Source organism: Ovis canadensis, chromosome 6 (genome assembly GCF_042477335.2).
Source record: "Ovis canadensis isolate MfBH-ARS-UI-01 breed Bighorn chromosome 6, ARS-UI_OviCan_v2, whole genome shotgun sequence".
NCBI classification, from domain to species: Eukaryota; Metazoa; Chordata; class Mammalia; order Artiodactyla; family Bovidae; genus Ovis; species Ovis canadensis.
This window is the reverse complement of record NC_091250.1, coordinates 26,685,257-26,703,124: the sequence shown is the minus strand read 5'-3', so window position 1 is coordinate 26,703,124 and position 17,868 is coordinate 26,685,257. Positions and strand designations below refer to the sequence as shown.

The following is a 17,868-nucleotide window of genomic DNA, read 5'->3' as shown; positions in this document are numbered from 1 at the left end:
CATCAAGGCAGTATGGTACTGGCACAAAAACAGAAATATAGACCAAAGGAACAAGATAGAAAGCCCAGAAATAAACCCATGCAACTATAAGTACCTACTTTTGACATAGGAGGAAAGAATATACAATGGGGCAAAGACAGCTTCTTCAATAAATGGTGCTGGGGAAACTGGACAACTCCATGTAAAAGAATGAAATTAGAACACTTCTTAACACCATGCACAAAGATAAACTCAAAATGGATTAAAGATCTAAATACAAGACCAGAAACTATAAAACTTACAGAGGAAAACATAGGCAGAACACTCGATGACGTAAATCAAAATAAGATCCTCTATGACCCATGTCCTAGAGTAACAGAAACAGAAACAAAAGTAAACAAGATTAAACTTGAAAACTTTTGCACAACAAAAGACACTATAAGCAAGGTGAAAAGAAAACCCTCAGAACGGGAGAAAATAATAACAAGTGAAACAACTGACAAAGGATTAATTTTCAAAATATACAAGAAGCTCATACAACTCTGCCAGAAAAACAAACAACCCAATCCGAAATGGGAAAAAGACCTAAACAGATATTTCTCCAAAGACGACATACATATGACTACACACACATGAAAAGATGCTCAACATTGCTCTTTATTCAGTTCAGTTCAGTCGCTCAGTCGTGTCAGACTCTTTGTGACCCCATGAATCGCAGCACGCCAGGCCTCCCTGTCCATCACCAACTCCCGGAGTTCACTCAGACTCATGTCCATTGAGTCAGTGATGCCATCCAGCCATCTCACCCTCGGTCGTCGCCTTCTCCTCCTGCCCCCAATCCCTCCCAGCATCAGAATCTTTTCCAATGAGTCAACTCTTAGCATGAGGTGGCCAAAGTACTGGAGTTTCAGCTTTAGCATCAGTCCTTCCAAAGAAATCCCAGGGTTGATCTCCTTCAAAATGGATTGGTTGGATCTCCTTGAAGTGCAAGGGACTCTCAAGAGTCTTCTCCAACACCACAGTTCAAACGCATCAATTCTTCAGTGCTCAGCTTTCTTCACAGTCCAACTCTCACATCCATACATGACCACAGGAAAAACCATAGCCTTGACTAGACGGACCTTTGTCGGCAAAGTAACGTCTCTGCTTTTAAATATTCTATCTAGGTTGGTCATAACTATTCTTCCAAGGAGTAAGCTTCTTTTAATTTCATGGCTGCAGTCACCATCTGCAGTGAATTTGGAGCCCCCAAAAATAAAGTCTGACACTGTTTCCACTGTTTCCCCATCTATTTGCCATGAAGTGATGGGACCAGATGCCATGATCTTCGTTTTCTGAATGTTGAGCTTTAAGCCAACTTTTTCACTCTCCTCTTTCACTTTCACCAAGAGGCTTTTTAGTTCCTCTTCACTTTCTGCCATAAAGGTGGGGTCATCTGCATATCTGAGGTTATTGATATTTCTCCCGGCAATCTTGATTCCAGCTTGTGTTTCTTCCAGTCCAGCGTTTCTCATGATGTACTCTGCATAGAAGTTAAATAAGCAGGGTGACAATATACAGCCTTGATGTACTCCTTTTCCTATTTGGAACCAGTCTGTTGTTCCATGTCCAGTTCTAGCTGTTGCTTCCTGACCTCCATACAGATTTCTCAAGAGGCAGGTCAGGTGGTCTGGTACTCCCATTTCTTTCAGAATTTTCCACAGCTTATTGTGATCCACATAGTCAAAGGCTTTGGCGTAGTCAATAAAGCAGAAATAGATGTTTTTCTGGAACTCTCTTGCTTTTTTGATGATCCAGCAGATGTTGGCAATTTGATCTCTGGTTCCTCTGCCTTTTCTAAAACCAGCTTGAACATCAAGGAGTTCACGGTTCACGTATTGCTGAAGCCTGGCCTGGAGAATTTTGACCATTACTTTATTAGCGTGTGAGATGAGTGCAATTATGTAGTAGTTTGAGCATTCTTTGGCATTGCCTTTCTTTGGGATTGGAATGAAAACTGACCTTTTCCAGTCCTGTGGCCACTGCTGAGTTTTCCAAATTTGCTGGCATATTGAGTGCAGCACTTTCACAGCATCATCTTCCAGGATTTGAAACAGCTCAACTGGAACTCCATCACGTCCACTAGTTTTGTTCAAAGTGATGCTTTCTAAGGCCCACTTGACTTCACATTCCAGGATATCTGGCTCTAGGTGAGTGATCACACCATTCTGACTATTGGGTCATGAAGATCTTTTTTGTACAGTTCTGTGTATTCTTGCCACCTCTTCTTAATATCTTCCACTTCTGTTAGGTCCAGACCATCTTTGTCCTTTATCGAGCCCATCTTTGCATGGAATGTTCCCTTGGTATCTCTAATTTTCTTGAAGAGATCTCTCGTCTTTCCCATTTTGTTGTTTTCCTCTACTGTTTTGCATTGATCACTGAGGAAGGCTTTCTTATCTCTTCTTGCTATTCTTTGGAACTCTGTATTCAGATGCTTATATCTTTCCTTTTCTCCTTTGCCCTTCGCTTCTTTTCACAGCTATTTGTAAGGCCTTCCCAGATAGCCATTTTGCTTTTTTGCATTTCTTTTCCATGGGGATGGTCTTGATCCCTGTCTTCTGTCCAATGTCACGAACCTCATTCCATAGTTCATCAGGCACTCTATCTATCAGATCTAGTCCCTTAAATCTATTTCCCACTTCCACTGTATCATCATAAGGGATTTGATTTAGGTCATACCTGAGTGGTCTAGAGGTTTTCCGTACTTTCTTCAATTTAAGTCTGAATTTGGCAATAAGGAGTTCATGATCTGAGCCACAGTCAGCTCCTGGTCTTGTTTTTGTTAACTGTATAGAGCTTCTCCATCTTTGGCTGCAAAGAATATAATCAATGCAAATAAAAACTACAATGAAAGATCCATTTCACACCTGGTTGGGATGGCCTTCATCAAAAATTCTACAAACAATAAATGCTGGAGTGGGTGTGGAGAAAAGGGAACACTCTTGCACTGTTGGTAGGAGGGTAAATTGATACAGCTACTATGGAAGACGGTATGGAAATTCCTTAAAAAATTAGGAATAAATAAACCATATGACCCAGCAATCCCACTGCTAGGCATATACCCTAACGAAACTGAAATTTAAAAAGACACATGTATCCCATTATTCACTTGCAGCACTATTTACAATAGCTAGAACATGGAAGTAACCTAGATGTCCATCAACAGATGAACATATAGAGAAGTTGTGGAACATATACACAATGGAATATTACTCAGCCATAATAAGGAACACATTTGAGTCAGTTCTGATGAGGTGGATGAACCTAGAACCTGTTATACAGAATGAAGTGAATCAGAAACAGAAAGATAAATATTGTATTCTAACACATATATGTGGAATCTAGAAAAATAGTACTGAAGAACTTATTTACAGGGCAGCAATGGAGAAAGAGACTTAGAGAAAAGACTTCTGGACATGGGGAGAAGGGAGGAGAGGGTGAGATGTATGGAGAGAGTAACATGGAAGCTTACATTACCATATGTAAAATAGATAGCCAATGGGAATTTGCTGTATGGCTCAGGAAACTCAAACAGGAGCTCTGTATCAACCTAGAGGGGTGGGATGAGGAGAGAGATGGGAGGGAGGTTCAAAATGGAGGGGATATATGTATACCTATGGCTAATTCATGTTGAGGTTTGACAGAAAACAGCAGAAATCTGTAAAGCAATTATGCTTCTATAAAAAATAAATAAAAAAAAAGAAAGAAAATCTACCTGCTTATCTATCTTCCTAAAATAAAGCACTGGTTTAAGTGAAATGCTTATGGGGTGTGGGTGTGTGTGTGTGTGTGTGTGTGTGTGTGTGTGTGTGTTAGACAACTTGAGAAGAGCAACTTGTTCTTTGTGAAGCCGTCTGGAATGTCCCTTATTTTAAAATTTTGTACACATTTCCTAATTTTTGAATGTTTCCACAATTATATGGCTGAAGATTTAGAATCATTAATTTAAGCATATCACTTTGTAGAAATATATTTGCATAAACTATTACTTTCTCTGAGCAATGGGATTTATTTCTAATATTATTTTTGAGTCATGCTGAAATTTCCCTTAGGAGTCATTTTTTGCCTTAATGTCAGCTTAATGCATTTATGGAAAAAGGCTTTAAACATCTGGTATGAGAATGAGACATTCCTCTGGTTGTAAATTTCCTCCCCCATCTCCAAAATACAGGGTATTATTACATTTTGTCCTTCTGTGACATATGTACCTTCTCTAAGAGTTAAACTAATTTCCATCTGTGATTGTTTCCAATTTTGTGGAAACTTTATGAGCCTGTTAAATAAATTTCATCAAACAAAAAGTAAGTTTATGTTAACAAATGGTGCCTATATAATAAAAAGCAAATCATGATCACTTAAGTAACTGCCTATAAAGATGATTAAATTACCAGTTTTCTGTAGACATGGTGTCATACCAAATATTATATTTCCATCTTCTTATCCTCATGTTAAAGTAGCATCCTATTTGGAAATCAAAGTATCAGTGCAGTTTTCATCTCAAAACAACTTCAGTCAAGCACTCCAATTCTCATGTATTAATAACCGGCTTTAACTCTTTCCACTGTCAACATGTTTGAAAACAATTTCTCATATTCTCATATTAGTCAGGATACTGAGAAATGATTGCAGGGATCTGAAGTGTTGACTTTCAAGAGGTAATCACAGAATGGGGAAAACATTCAACCACTATAGATAAAACATAATAATAATAAAAGAAACCTATTGAGCTGAATGAATTTTTCAAATTGAAAAAACAAAAGAGAAAAACACACGTTAATTAATGCTTTTGATGGATTATTCAGTCTGAATAGGGTATGCTCAGTAGAGTGGAGTTAAATTTTTGAAAAAAATCTAAAAAATTTCAGATTTTGATTAGCCCACAATCACTTAATTGCAAACAACTTTGGTTATTGAGGCAAAAATGAAAATTTATCAGTGAAATATAATTATGGTATTATTGAATATTCTAAGAATTCACTAACAGAACTGCTATCTAATAATTGATTGATAATTAGCATAAAATTTTCACCATCAAAACTTCTTAAAAAGTGTTTGGCCATTTTTGTGTGCATGCATGCTAAGTTGCTTAGTCATATCTGACTCTTTGCCATCCTATAGACTGTAGCCCGTCAGGCTCCTCTGTCCACGGGATTCTCCAGGCAAGAATACTGGAGTTGATTGCCATGCCCTCTTCCAGGGGATCTTTCTGACTCAGGGATCAAACCTGAGTCTCTGCAGCTCCTGCATTGCAGGTGGATTCCTTTACCACTCAGCCACTGGGGAAGCCAAGGCTTATTTAGGGCATTTTATATGAATACTCCTTTGAAGGGTCAACAAGTTTTAGAAATGGAGGCAATGTGGATGTAGGCAAATCTAAAAATGACTTATGAGAAAAAATGCAATGGAAAAGCATTGGATAGGAAATGGTCAAACTTTGTATCAGAAAAACAAAAATGAAAATAAAAAACAATGGATTAAAAAAAGAAGAAGAAGCGGCTTATTTTTCTTGAGTAATTGGAAATCTGGAGATAAGTGGTTGGTTCAGAAGTTCAAGAATGCCATAAGTGAGGTCTCTGATTCTTTTGGCCTTTCCTTCATAGTTTTAAGATGGATGTGTCATTTCCAGCCAATAAGACAATATACTGGGCAAGAGAAAGGAATAAAGGCAGAGAGCAAAAGGGCAGACATCAACCATATCTCACCTGCTTTCCTGGAAGTTTCATACAACAGCATAGTCTTGCATCTAATTGGCCAGAACAATAGTAAATGCTCTCTACCTTAAATAAAAAGCTGAAAAATCATCCCTCTAGCTAGACATTTTGGCTCCACTATCACGCTTTGGCTTTATTCACTAGGAACAGTGTAAAACTGGGTACTGAGTATGCATTTAGAAGTGATGATCAAGTACTAAAGACATCTGCACCCTGAAAGGAGAATGAAGAAATAAGAATTCTCACTGCCTTGTTGCTAAGCAGCCCACTTCCTAATCTTATGTATAAAAGGCACGTAAGAGTCCTGATCTAGGAGGTTACAGGAGAGCAGTAAATTACGATACATTAATTAGGGGAGGTGATATGAGAATCTGGAGAGTTGGAATGTCAAAAGATAGCATTCTAAGCAAAAGTGATCAGTACAGCTGGAGTCAGGGTTCCTGAGACCCTAAAATCCAGGGGGAAAAGCTCCTGCATATTCTGGCCCCACAAGAACCACACAATCTCATTTTCTCTTAATTCTCAACTCAAACCTCTTCTGACACCAAATCAATTTCTTCTTCCTTTCTTCAACTCTTTATGCTCCTTTTGGAGATTCACAAGGGCAAGAGTTAAATGTATTCTGTGTTCCACAAATTTCATTATTTCTAAGGGTACAGCAGGTTTAGATGTGCATTAATTAGGGATTCATGAAATACTGTCCATCATTATGATTCAAATTTGATACACTTTCCAGCTTCCCTGGTGGCTCAGAAAGTAGAGTCTGCCTACAATGCAGGAGACCTGGGTTCAATCCCTGAATCAGGATGATCCCCTGGAGAAGGAAATGACAACCTAATCCAGTATTCTTTCCTGGAAAATCTTATGGATGGAGAAGCCTGGCGGGCTACAGCCCATGGGGTTGCAAAGAATTGGACACTACTCAGAGACTAAACAACAACAACAATGATGGTGATGATGACAAACACTTTTTGAAACACTTATGTGCCAAGCACTTAGCTTAGCATTATACACATATGAATATGTACACACATCAGCTAATCCTCGTAGAAACCTATGAGGTAGAAACCATTACCATCCCCATTTTACATGTTGAAAACATGTAACACACAGGAATTTTCAGTCATTTGCTAAGGACACACATCTAGTCATTGGCAAACATGCAATTTGAACCAAGATATATCTGAAGCTATGCACATGGGTAAACTCATGTCATAAAAAATGTTTATGTATAAAAATAACTTTTTGGTTTCTTCAGAGGAACGTGAATTTTTCTTTTGTATTTTGTGGAGAGTTTATTGCTCTGTATTATATAAATAAAACTTAATATTTAGAGGAAATATGTATTTACCTTAAAGCAAGTAAATTAAATATTAACAACTACTTTAAGCAGTTATCAGCTTACCTCCTAGGGGAAATCTTTGTTGCAATTAATATATGTACCAGCAGCTGAAAAGAATTGGAATTCCTCTAGTTATTCTTAAAATATTTAAATACATAAAAACCATAAAGCAGAAAGAATGACATTTAAGATTTTCTAGTTACTAAAAATAATGATAACAAGATACTCAGAACAGACAGATGTAAACCTTGATAGATTCATGTTAATGTATCTGAGTAATGTACATAGCTCATTTTCCTTCAATCATTGCTGCTCAATATTAAAGTGTAATTTATAGCTGGTATTTAGTCCTTTGAATTTAAACATGTTCAGGAAAAAAATAGTCATTTTACAGAAAAAAAATGTTGCAGCTAAGATAAGAATATGGGGGATGGGGGTTTCTAATGGTGCCCTCTACTAAAAATATCAAATAGATAAATATGTATTGCAGAAATCTTCTGCCTAGGGGAAATTCTTTCATCCACCTGTCAATACTACACTGGCAAATCAAGGACTGACCATGACAAGGAAAGTCAGTCTTTTTCTCTAAATCCATTACTCAGCAGTATGAATATTAATAGCTAGGGGAAAACCAATTCTAATTTCCTGGTGAAAAGTTTTCCTATTCTTTATGTCATAGGTTTGGTGAAAACAGAAATTGGGAATTTTAGCAGCTCTTTTTATAAACGAACTAGAATTTTATTAAATAGTATCATCCAATGGTAATAAGAGTAAAAAAAACCTACCTGCTGTCAACAGGTAGCTGAGAGAGAAGTCAAAATACTTTTGCTTGTTATGCAATACATTTGTCATTATATCATTAATACACTAAAATCTCCATATTAATCTTTGAAATTTTATATAATGACATATACTCTCAATACAGGAGATAGGTCTGGGTTCTTCAACAATTATTTAACTTTGCAGAGGTCACACTTATTACCTTGGTCAGAAAGATCCCTTGGAGGAGGGCATGGCAACCCACTCCAGGATTCTTGCCTGGAGAATCCCATACACAGAGGAGCCTGGTGGGGTACAGTCCATAGAGTCACAAAGAGTCAGACAAGACTGAAGCAACTTAGCACACAGCACACACGCATGATTAACAAAAAGCCGTTAGGAAAACTGGGCACACAAATTGGTTTATTTTGCCTTCGAGAGAAACTGTCTGGTTCTCCCACAATCATCAGCTCTTGCTTGGGTTGCTATGCGGTGCAATTGAAAGAGCACTGAATTAGGTACCCCAAGACAGAATGTGGATTCTCTGTGCGGCCAAGTACATGGCATGTATGAATTCAGTTTCTTCATTTGTGAAATTGAGAGCTTTCATTTTTACTTGAGAAGCCAGCCTAAGAAGCCTACTCTGATTTCGAAGCTCAGGGCAATTCACGTTTGTATGACTTTAGAGACATCAGGGCTTCAGGGGTCATCTAGTTTGACCACTTCATTTTGTTGAAACGGCAACCTGGCTGCTAGACCCAGATAGTATGACAATGGCTAGAAGAGAAAGCTACCGATATTACAAACCACAGACTGGAAAACTAGAAAAAGTAGACACACGTGGATTCAGAAAACTCTATGAACATAGTTTAGGAACAAACAATCCACACAATCGCAGTTGACTCTGAGAACACAGCAAGAACAGAGTATAGTAAAATAATCTGAATCAACATGGAAACTTTTAGCCATCATGAAACATGTGGCATAGTACTTAGTACACATTTATCAATTTAAAAGTGGTAAGTTACGTATTTTAAAAGGTTACTCTCTGAAACGGTCAACACAGTAAAGCACTCAAATGCTGAAGATTTTCAGTGACAAATGAATAGTTCACTCACTGTAACACAATATTCCATCTTGATACAGCATATGTTAAAGGTTGAATCTACAGGTATGCAATTTTTTCACACAAAGTTTTATTCACTTTTATTGTAAATAAAACACAAGAGTATTAACAGGAAGGCACAAAGGATTGTGGATTGTGACAGGCAGTACCATCACAGGAAAGGAATTGGTGACGGAGTGAATGATACTTCTGAACAACATATGAGAAATATATGCATATATAATATAAAAAGCAAAAACAATATATAGGCATAACAATGAAAGGATATCTCTACTGATCACACAGATATATGGAAATACTTTTAAACAGCTGGAAAATGCCATCTATAAATAAATGTTCTATATTCAGTAACAAAATCATTTAAATTGCTCATATAATGAGCCTCAAGCTTGCTGGCTGGTGTTCTACAAACTTCCCACTGTGATTTTTAGTATTTCCTTCTATCTGACGTCATTTTGCTCATTACAGGTTTCCAATAAGTATAATTAAATAAATATATTCAAGATTATACAAATATTCCATTTACTAAACATTTGTTCTGTCTTCCAAGGAAATGCATTAATATTTGATTTTCTTATTTAATGCTTTTTGCAAACTTAAAAATATATACATTTTGCCTGCTTTCGGATTAAATACTGATACAAAAAATTATTTTCAAAAATACAGTGGGTTTTAATTTGGAAACCTAGTCTAGAAATTCTAGCTTACCAGGGGAAATTATCAACAATTATAGCTGCATTTCTATCACAAGGCTTAAATTTAAGAGTAGGATGGTAGCTTTGGTATGGGGAATTAAGATAGTGGATTACACAGATTGGACTGTATGATAAAAGCAATAAAATAAAAGTGGTCTCATCCTTAAGGAGCAAGGAAAAGGGGAAGTGGAAGATAAGACTAGAACACAGACAATTCACCTTTAGGTAGAAGAGACAAAGGCAGGACTTTTCTTCTCTCTCCTCAACTTCTTTTCAGTACCGGCAAGGATAACTTTTGAGTTAACAAAAGATGAAGTCACTAAAATATTCTTTGACCCAAGCCTTTCTAGTTTGTTCTTAAGTATGTGTATGTGGCGTAGAGAATGGGAGGTAGGGAAAGCTCCTCCAAATTCCAGAACCCCAGAGCCTAGAGGAAATGAGGTCAGCTGTGACTTGTAGGAAGAGTAGAACTTTGAGGTCAAAACCAGAGTCACCAAACCAAATGTCTAGTTTTAGGCAGAAAATTACAAGATACACAAAGAAACCGGAAAGTGTGACCCATAGATAGCAAAGTAAAGGAAGCAATGCAAACTGCTGTCAAAGGGCTCAGATGCCAGACAATGATTTCAGATGCATTCTAAGAACTGAAACAAGTCATACTTACACACGTAAAGAAATGTGTGATGACAATGATTCATTCAATAGAGTGTATCAATAAAAAGATATAAATTATAAAAAAGAATCAAGTGGAAATTCTGGAATTGAAAAGTACAATTACTAAAATAAAAAGTTTATTAAATGGTTTCAACAGAAGAGTTGGCACAGGAAAGATCCAGGAACTTAAAGAAAGATACATTGATTGAGATTATGCAATCTGAAGAACAGAGAGGGAAAAAATAATTAAAATTGAATAGAATCTCAGAGCGATGTGGCACACTGTTAAGTGCATCAATATATATGAGTATTGCCTTAACACCAAAACCAGACAAAGATTTCACAATAAAAGAAAGCTACTGAAGAATATCCTTAAGAATATAGATGCAAAATCTTCAACAAAATACTAAGCAGTTAAATTCAACAACATATGTCAAGTATGGACTATGGCCAACTGAGATTTATCACAAGCATGTAAAGTTGGTTTACAATCTAAAAATCTTTAATGTAATATATAATCACAATAAAAAAGGGAAAAAAACCCCACAATCAATTGAATAGACATCAAAAAAAAATCTGACAAATCCAACAGCCTTTTATGATAAAAATACTCAGCTGAGTAGGAATAGATAGACACTTCAGTTTGGTAATGAGTATCTTCAAAAGTCCACAACTAGTATCATGATTAATGGTGAAGGACTGGATTTTTCCTCCTAAATCAGGAATAAGACAAGGATATCTGCTCTTACCATTTCTATTCAAAATTATATTGCAAGTTCTAGTCAGGGAAATTAGACAATAAAATAAAATAAACTGTATCCAGACTAGAGAAGAAGTAAAACTATCTTTACTTAGATATAACATGAGCTTGCATATAGACTATCCAGAGGAATTAATTTAAAAAACCTCTTGAACTAACAAGTGAGTGCAGCAAATTTGAAGGTTACAAGATCCATATACAAAAAACAATTGTACTTCTACACATAAAAATGAACAGTGTGTAATGAAATTAATAAAAAGTCCATTTACAATAGCATTAAAAAGAATACAAGTAGAAATATTTTTAATAAAAGAAGTGTAAAACATATGCCCTGAGAATATAAGATATTGTTGAAAGAAATTAAAGACCACCTAAGTAAATGGAAAAACAGTCTGTTTGAAGAGTTAATATTAAGATGAGAGTATTTCCCAAATTGATCCATGGGTTTGATGCTACCCTTATTGAAATTCCAGCTGGCCATTGTGCAGAGATTGATAAGCTGATCCTACAATTCTCATGGAAATTCAAATAACGCAAATAACCAAACAACCTGCTTGCTGTGAGTTCCCTCTAGAGGAGCCCTTACGGTGAGGAACTGACTATGGGACCAGGCAGCAACAGAGATACTCAGGTCCACAGCCTGAAAGCCCACGAGGCCCTAAGTCTTATCAACAACCATGTGAGTGAGCTTCAAAGCTGGTCCACCTTCTAGCAGAGCTTCGAAATGACTGTTGCCCCAGCTGGCACTTTGGTTGGAATCTCTTGAGAGATCCTGAACTGTAGGATCTTGTTAAGTCATATTCAACTTTCTGACCCACACAAACTGTTTGGTATCAGAGTGCATTGTTTTAAATTGTTAAGTTTTTGGCTAATTTGTTATGAAGCAAAAGATAACAAACACACCCAATTACATTAGTAATTAGAAGTATTTCACTTGGATATTTGTACCACATGGGTATGTATTTCTGCAGGATCCCTCAAGAACTCACGCAATTGCTGAAAATATTTCAAACTTTTCTATGCCTAGATGCTTTGCTTCTTTATATTTTGTCTAAATCCATACTCATGTGTCTACTCTGCTGGGTATATAGACTGCCTTATACATCACTGAACGTAAAAATATACTATTTGCTCCATAGTAAACTTTCATCAGGGCTTCTTTGGTGGCTCATTGGAAAGAACCTTCCTGCCAATGCACGAGATGCAGGGTCGATTCCTGGGTCAGGAAGATTCCCCTGGAGAAGAAAAGGCAACCCACTCCAGTATTCTTGCCATGGACAGAGCAACCTGGCATGCTGCTGTCCACAAGGCATCACAAAAGGCTCAGGGATGGCTTAGCGACTAAACACAACCACAAAACAAAAACAAAATCTTTCATCAAATCAATGTTTGTTCACAGTTTTACTTTTGATTAAATATTATTACCTTCTCTACATTTCCCGCTTTTGAAATACCCTATTGGTTGTAATTATCAGAGTTTTTTGACATCTGGTATTTGCTATACAGCACTGGGGCTTCCTGGGTGTCACTAGTGGTAAAGAACCCACCTCCCAATGCAAGAGACCTAAGAGACCCTGGGTCGATCGCTGAGTCAGAGAGACCCCCTGGAGGAGGGCATGGCATCCCACTCCATTATTGTTGCCTGGAGAATCCCAAGGACAGAGAAGCCTGGTGGGCTACAGTTCATAGGGTTGCAGAGTCAGGACTGAAGTGACTTAGCATAAGGCTATATATTGCATCATTTAGTAAACACACAGGTTTAGCAGCTAATGAAAGGCAGCACTGTCTCTGTTTTATTTCATTGTGCCATTAATTCCACTATCATATACCTTTTATTTTTTAATTGAAATTTCTACATAGCTGATTTTATGTGCAGGTCGCTGCGACACTTACACATTGTTCACATTTGCTCTTTGATGAATTTAGGTTTTTTATGAGAACTATTTTAGTGTCAGAATTTTTCATATCAGGAATATTGTGTCTTATGAAAACAAGTTATATAGAGTTCAGAAATACATGTAGTGTTTTAAAAGCAGATTAAAAAAACCTGTGCCTTTATTTCTAGAATTTTTTACTTATTTACTTATGAATAAAGGTTTTGACTGTTTGATAAAATGTCAAAAAGAGAACAGCATTTTTGAAAAGTCACCATTGAAGAGGAAAAGTGTCCTTTTTTCCCTTCAGGATATTTTTAGTCTGCTACTGTTAGTAAATGAAAAAGCTCCTCTCATTTGGAAATTTTAATGAATATATATATACAAAACTTCCAACAACAAACTATCATTTCTTACTTTTCCCCCACAAATCTATTGTGGAATGAAATAAATAAATCAGGATTATGCTACGGCTATTCTCTCTTTCGTTTCAAAAGGAGATGTGGGTTGAGTCAGGAATGATTTTTTGGTAATTTTTTCATCAAGCAGTTTAATATTAGCTGAATATTCTTGTTCTCTTTAGCCTTAATTTTTTGCTGCCATCTTCGAAATGTTATTTCTATCTGTATTTCTATCTAGTGACAGCAAAATGTATGATTTAGTAAAAAGAAAAAAAAAACGAATCAAAATTATTTCTCCCACCCTACTGCCTTACTCGTATCGTACAATGACCATATTTGGGTTGCCTGTGCTAATCAATAGACTAACACTTTCTATAAAAACATACACATGTATGTACACATTCACATGGCATATATGTTCATGGATTAAACATGCATGTATATAAAATGCACACACAAACAGATACTACATACACATGTGGTCATGGACTCAACATAGACATGCAAGTCATTGCCCCCACACACAAACATTCACACTGCAGACTTAAGTGTGTGTAAATTAAAAAATGATGGTGCTTTACAGTAATAATAGTTCTTCTTACACAATGAAATAGTAAAGAAACAGTCTTGCAATATGTTTTTCTCATGATTTTTAGACATATTGCAACAGAAAATAAACTCTATCCAGAAGCAATTTGGAGAAATTCTACAAATGAAACATTTTGTTTGATTGTTTAATGATTTTTTAAATATCAATATGAAGCTATTAATATGTTATGTGAATCATTTTTGTAAATGTTGTGAGAACAGTTGTGCTTTTCACTGATAAAAGCACAGCACACCTCTGCCAGCCAAGGTCAAACCAAGGAATAGGGAGTGATGTCAGGATGGAACTAAAAAGAGATTTAAACACTTTGGGTGTTTTTCAATATAAATTGGTCTTTTAGTTTGAAAATCCCTTTCCATAATTGCTTCGATTGTAGCTAGATGAGTGTTTCAAGATGTTCATTCCAAATTTGTGGACCAATATCATCAACGATCACAGAATTTTAGAATTGGAATTGATCAGTGGATTATCTGGTCCTGTGCTTTTGGTTGGCAGATGAGTTGATATAAATTAATTATCTAAAAGCTCTGTAGTTTAGAGAGTGTAAAAGGGAATCATTACCATTTCAGGGGAGGAAACAGAGGCATGAAGACATTAAATGAGGTGCCAGCTGTATTAGAACATGTTACTAACAGGCAAAGATAAAATTTAGCCTGCCAATATAATGCTTTTCACTATCCTATCCCATCTTAATAGTGAGGGTTTTGAAGTGTCATCTGGATACAGAAAGATAATAATTCAATAAGAAAGAAATATGCTTCCTGACTCTCTGGACAACACACATATTGTCATCCTATGTTTACAGTTAAAGCTGGGATTCTAATGTCACCCCTTGAAGAATCCTGATTAGTTTTATTGAGCTCTACATCAGAAGGAAAAGAACAATGTCATTTCAGTATGTGTGTTTAACAGACTTCATTTTAGTTATTATATTTTGATTATGCAAACTATAATAAGATTTTTTTCTTACAAAGTATACTTATAGGCTTCAGTTAAGTTTCTAACCACACTGACTAAACAAATATAAGTGTACTGAATGGACTCTAAATAGCTTTCAACATTTCATTATAAACCAATTACATCTGAGTCTTTCCCAGTGCTCTCAGCATGGCTTTAAAAAATTTTACACAAACAGGTGAAATCAACCATTATGAAATATAATCTACATGCCTAAAAAGCAAGGCTTCAGAGGGAGAATGAGGTGAGGGGAGGTTCAAGCCAAATGATAAATACAGTTTATTTTCAAGGTAACTGCTCTGAGAAAATTCAGCATGCTTACTCAAGGTAAGCTTATTTTTTGAAAAAGGAATATTTACTTAATTTTCCAATGTTATGAAGCAGCACAAAATTTTTTAGACATTCCCCGAAAGTAAGTGAGGATCAAACTTTTGTAAATCCATATTTTGAACAATATTTGTGTGTTTTTTTTTAATAAGATATAACCACACAATTGTCTGGATTTAGAAAGATCATAATTGATTAATTACCATTGAATGCTGATTGTATGCTCCCTAAGTACACTATCCATATCCACAAAGTGGTCCTATGAGGTGGTTGTCATGATTATTCTCATTTTTACGGATGGTGAAACTCAGACACAGAGGTTAAGTAATTTTTGTTCAAGTTCAAACAGCCATTGATGGAAGGTCAGGATTCAAACACATGATCTGAAGTCCATGATCTGAACTGCTTTTTATGCTCCCACAATTACTATGAGGATCCTATGTGCAGATCTGACATAAGCCTTGGGATTTAGAGATGGAAAGAAGGGTGATCTACTAACATAATAATTAGGCATAATGTTATAAAATATTTTAGTACTTATAAGGCCTTGGGTTTGTGCCTCCCAATTTGACTTAAAAAAAATATCTATCAGCAATTACACAGTGCAAATAAACTATTTATTTAAAAAAAAAACACACCTTAAGATGGAGGGCTTTGGGGGATTCACATACCCCTTGTGACCATCTGCCACACTGTGTGAAGATGTGAGAATATGCCTCTGAGTGTTTCTCTGGGAAAACAATTTCTTTCAGTAGATTGTTAAAAGGATAGATGATTTACTTCCTATCTAGCACAGGGGTGGGCAAACTTTCTTAGTAAAGGTCCAGATAGTAATTATTTGAGGTGGACTTTGTGGGACATCCAATCTCTTTTGGAGCTACCCAACTCTCCCATTGCAACGAAGAAGCAGCTACAGACAATGTATAAAGAGAAGAGTGTGGTGCTATTCCAATCACACTTTATTTATGGACACTGAAACGTGAATTGCATGTAATTCTTATGTCACAGAATATTATTGTCTCTGTTTTTCATTTTAAAACATAAATTCAAAAAACCCAAACAAAATTATCTTAGCTCAGAACAACATAAAGCAAGTAACAGGCCAAATTTGGCTCATTGGCCATAGTAGCCCAACTCCTAGTTCAGAGCAATGGTTCTCAAAGTGCAGTTCCAGCAGCAAGGGCATCCTCTGTAAATTTCTCAGAAATGCAAGTTCTCAGGCCTGTTTGACAATCTACTGAACCAGAAACCCCAGCATATGTGTTTTAAAAAGTCTTCTAAGTGAAAAAGATACATGCTTGGTTTGAGAGTCACTGGTCTAGAGTCATTGTTCTAGGGACTCAAGTTATCTATTTATTCATCGAAAAAGCAAGAGAGTTCCAGAAAAACATATATTACTGCTTTATTGACTATGCCAAAGCCTTTGACTGTGTGGATCACAATAAACTGTGGAAAATTCTGAAAGTGATGGCAATATCAGACCATCTGACTTGCCTCTTGAGAAATTTGTATGCAGGTCAGAAAGCAACAGTTAGAACTGGACATGGAACAACAGACTGGTTCCAAACAGGAAAAGGAGTACATCAAGGGTGTATATTGTCACCCTGCTTATTCAACTTATATGCAGAGTACACCATGAGAAATGCTGGGCTGGAAGAAGCACAAGCTGGCATCAAGATTGCCAGGAGAAATATCAGCAACCGCATGATACCATGCTTATGGCAGAAAGTGAAGAGGAACTAAAGAACCTCTTGATGAAACTGAAAGAGGAGAGTGAAGAAGTTGGCTTAAAGTTCAACATTCAGAAAATGAAGATCATGGCATCTGGTCCCATCACTTCATGGCAAATAGATGGAGAAACAGTGGTGGACTTTACCTTTTTGGGTTCCAAAATCACTGCAGATTGATTGCAGCCATGAAATTAAAGGACAGTTACTCCTTGGAAGGAAAGTTATGACCAACCTAGACAGCATATTCAAAAGCAGAGACATTACTTTGCCAACAAAGGTCTCTCTATTCAAGGCTATGGTTTTTCCAGTAGTCATGTATCGATGTGAGTGTTGGACTATAAAGAAAGCTGAGCACCAAAGAATTGATGCTTTTGAACTGTGGTGTTGGAGAAGACTCTGGAGAGTCCCTCGGACTGTAAGGAGATCCAGCCAGTCCATCCTAAACGAGATCAGTCCTGAGTGTTCATTGGAAGGATTGATGTTGAAACTGAAACTCCAATACTTTGGCTACCTGGTGCAGAGAGCTGACTCATTTGAAAAGATCCTGATGCTGGGAAAGATTGAAGGCAGCAGGAAAAGGGGACAACAGAGGATGAGATGGCTGGATGGCATCACTGACTCAATGGGCATGAATTTGAGCAAACTCTGGGAGTTGGTGATGGACAAGGAGGCCTGGCATTCTGCAGTCCATGGGGTCTCAAAGGGTCAGGCACAACTGAGTGACTTAACTGAACTGATTTATTCACCCTTGCAACAAATACTTTCTGAGGGGACAGTTATCATATACTAGAACACAATAAAAATCTGACTTAGGTGGTACAATTGTAAAGAACCTGCCTGCCAATGCAGGAGATGCAAGAGATGCGGCTTCAATGTCTGTTGAGAAGATCCCCTCGAGGGGGAA

At 36.7% G+C, this 17,868-nt stretch overlaps 1 protein-coding gene across 2 annotated transcripts in view; it reads right to left on the bottom strand.

The window, feature by feature from the left end:
- Positions 1-17,868, bottom strand: part of LOC138442293 (bifunctional heparan sulfate N-deacetylase/N-sulfotransferase 4) — a 288,177-nt gene that overhangs the window by 132,996 nt on the left and 137,313 nt on the right. The gene's annotated exons all lie outside the window — the stretch shown is intronic.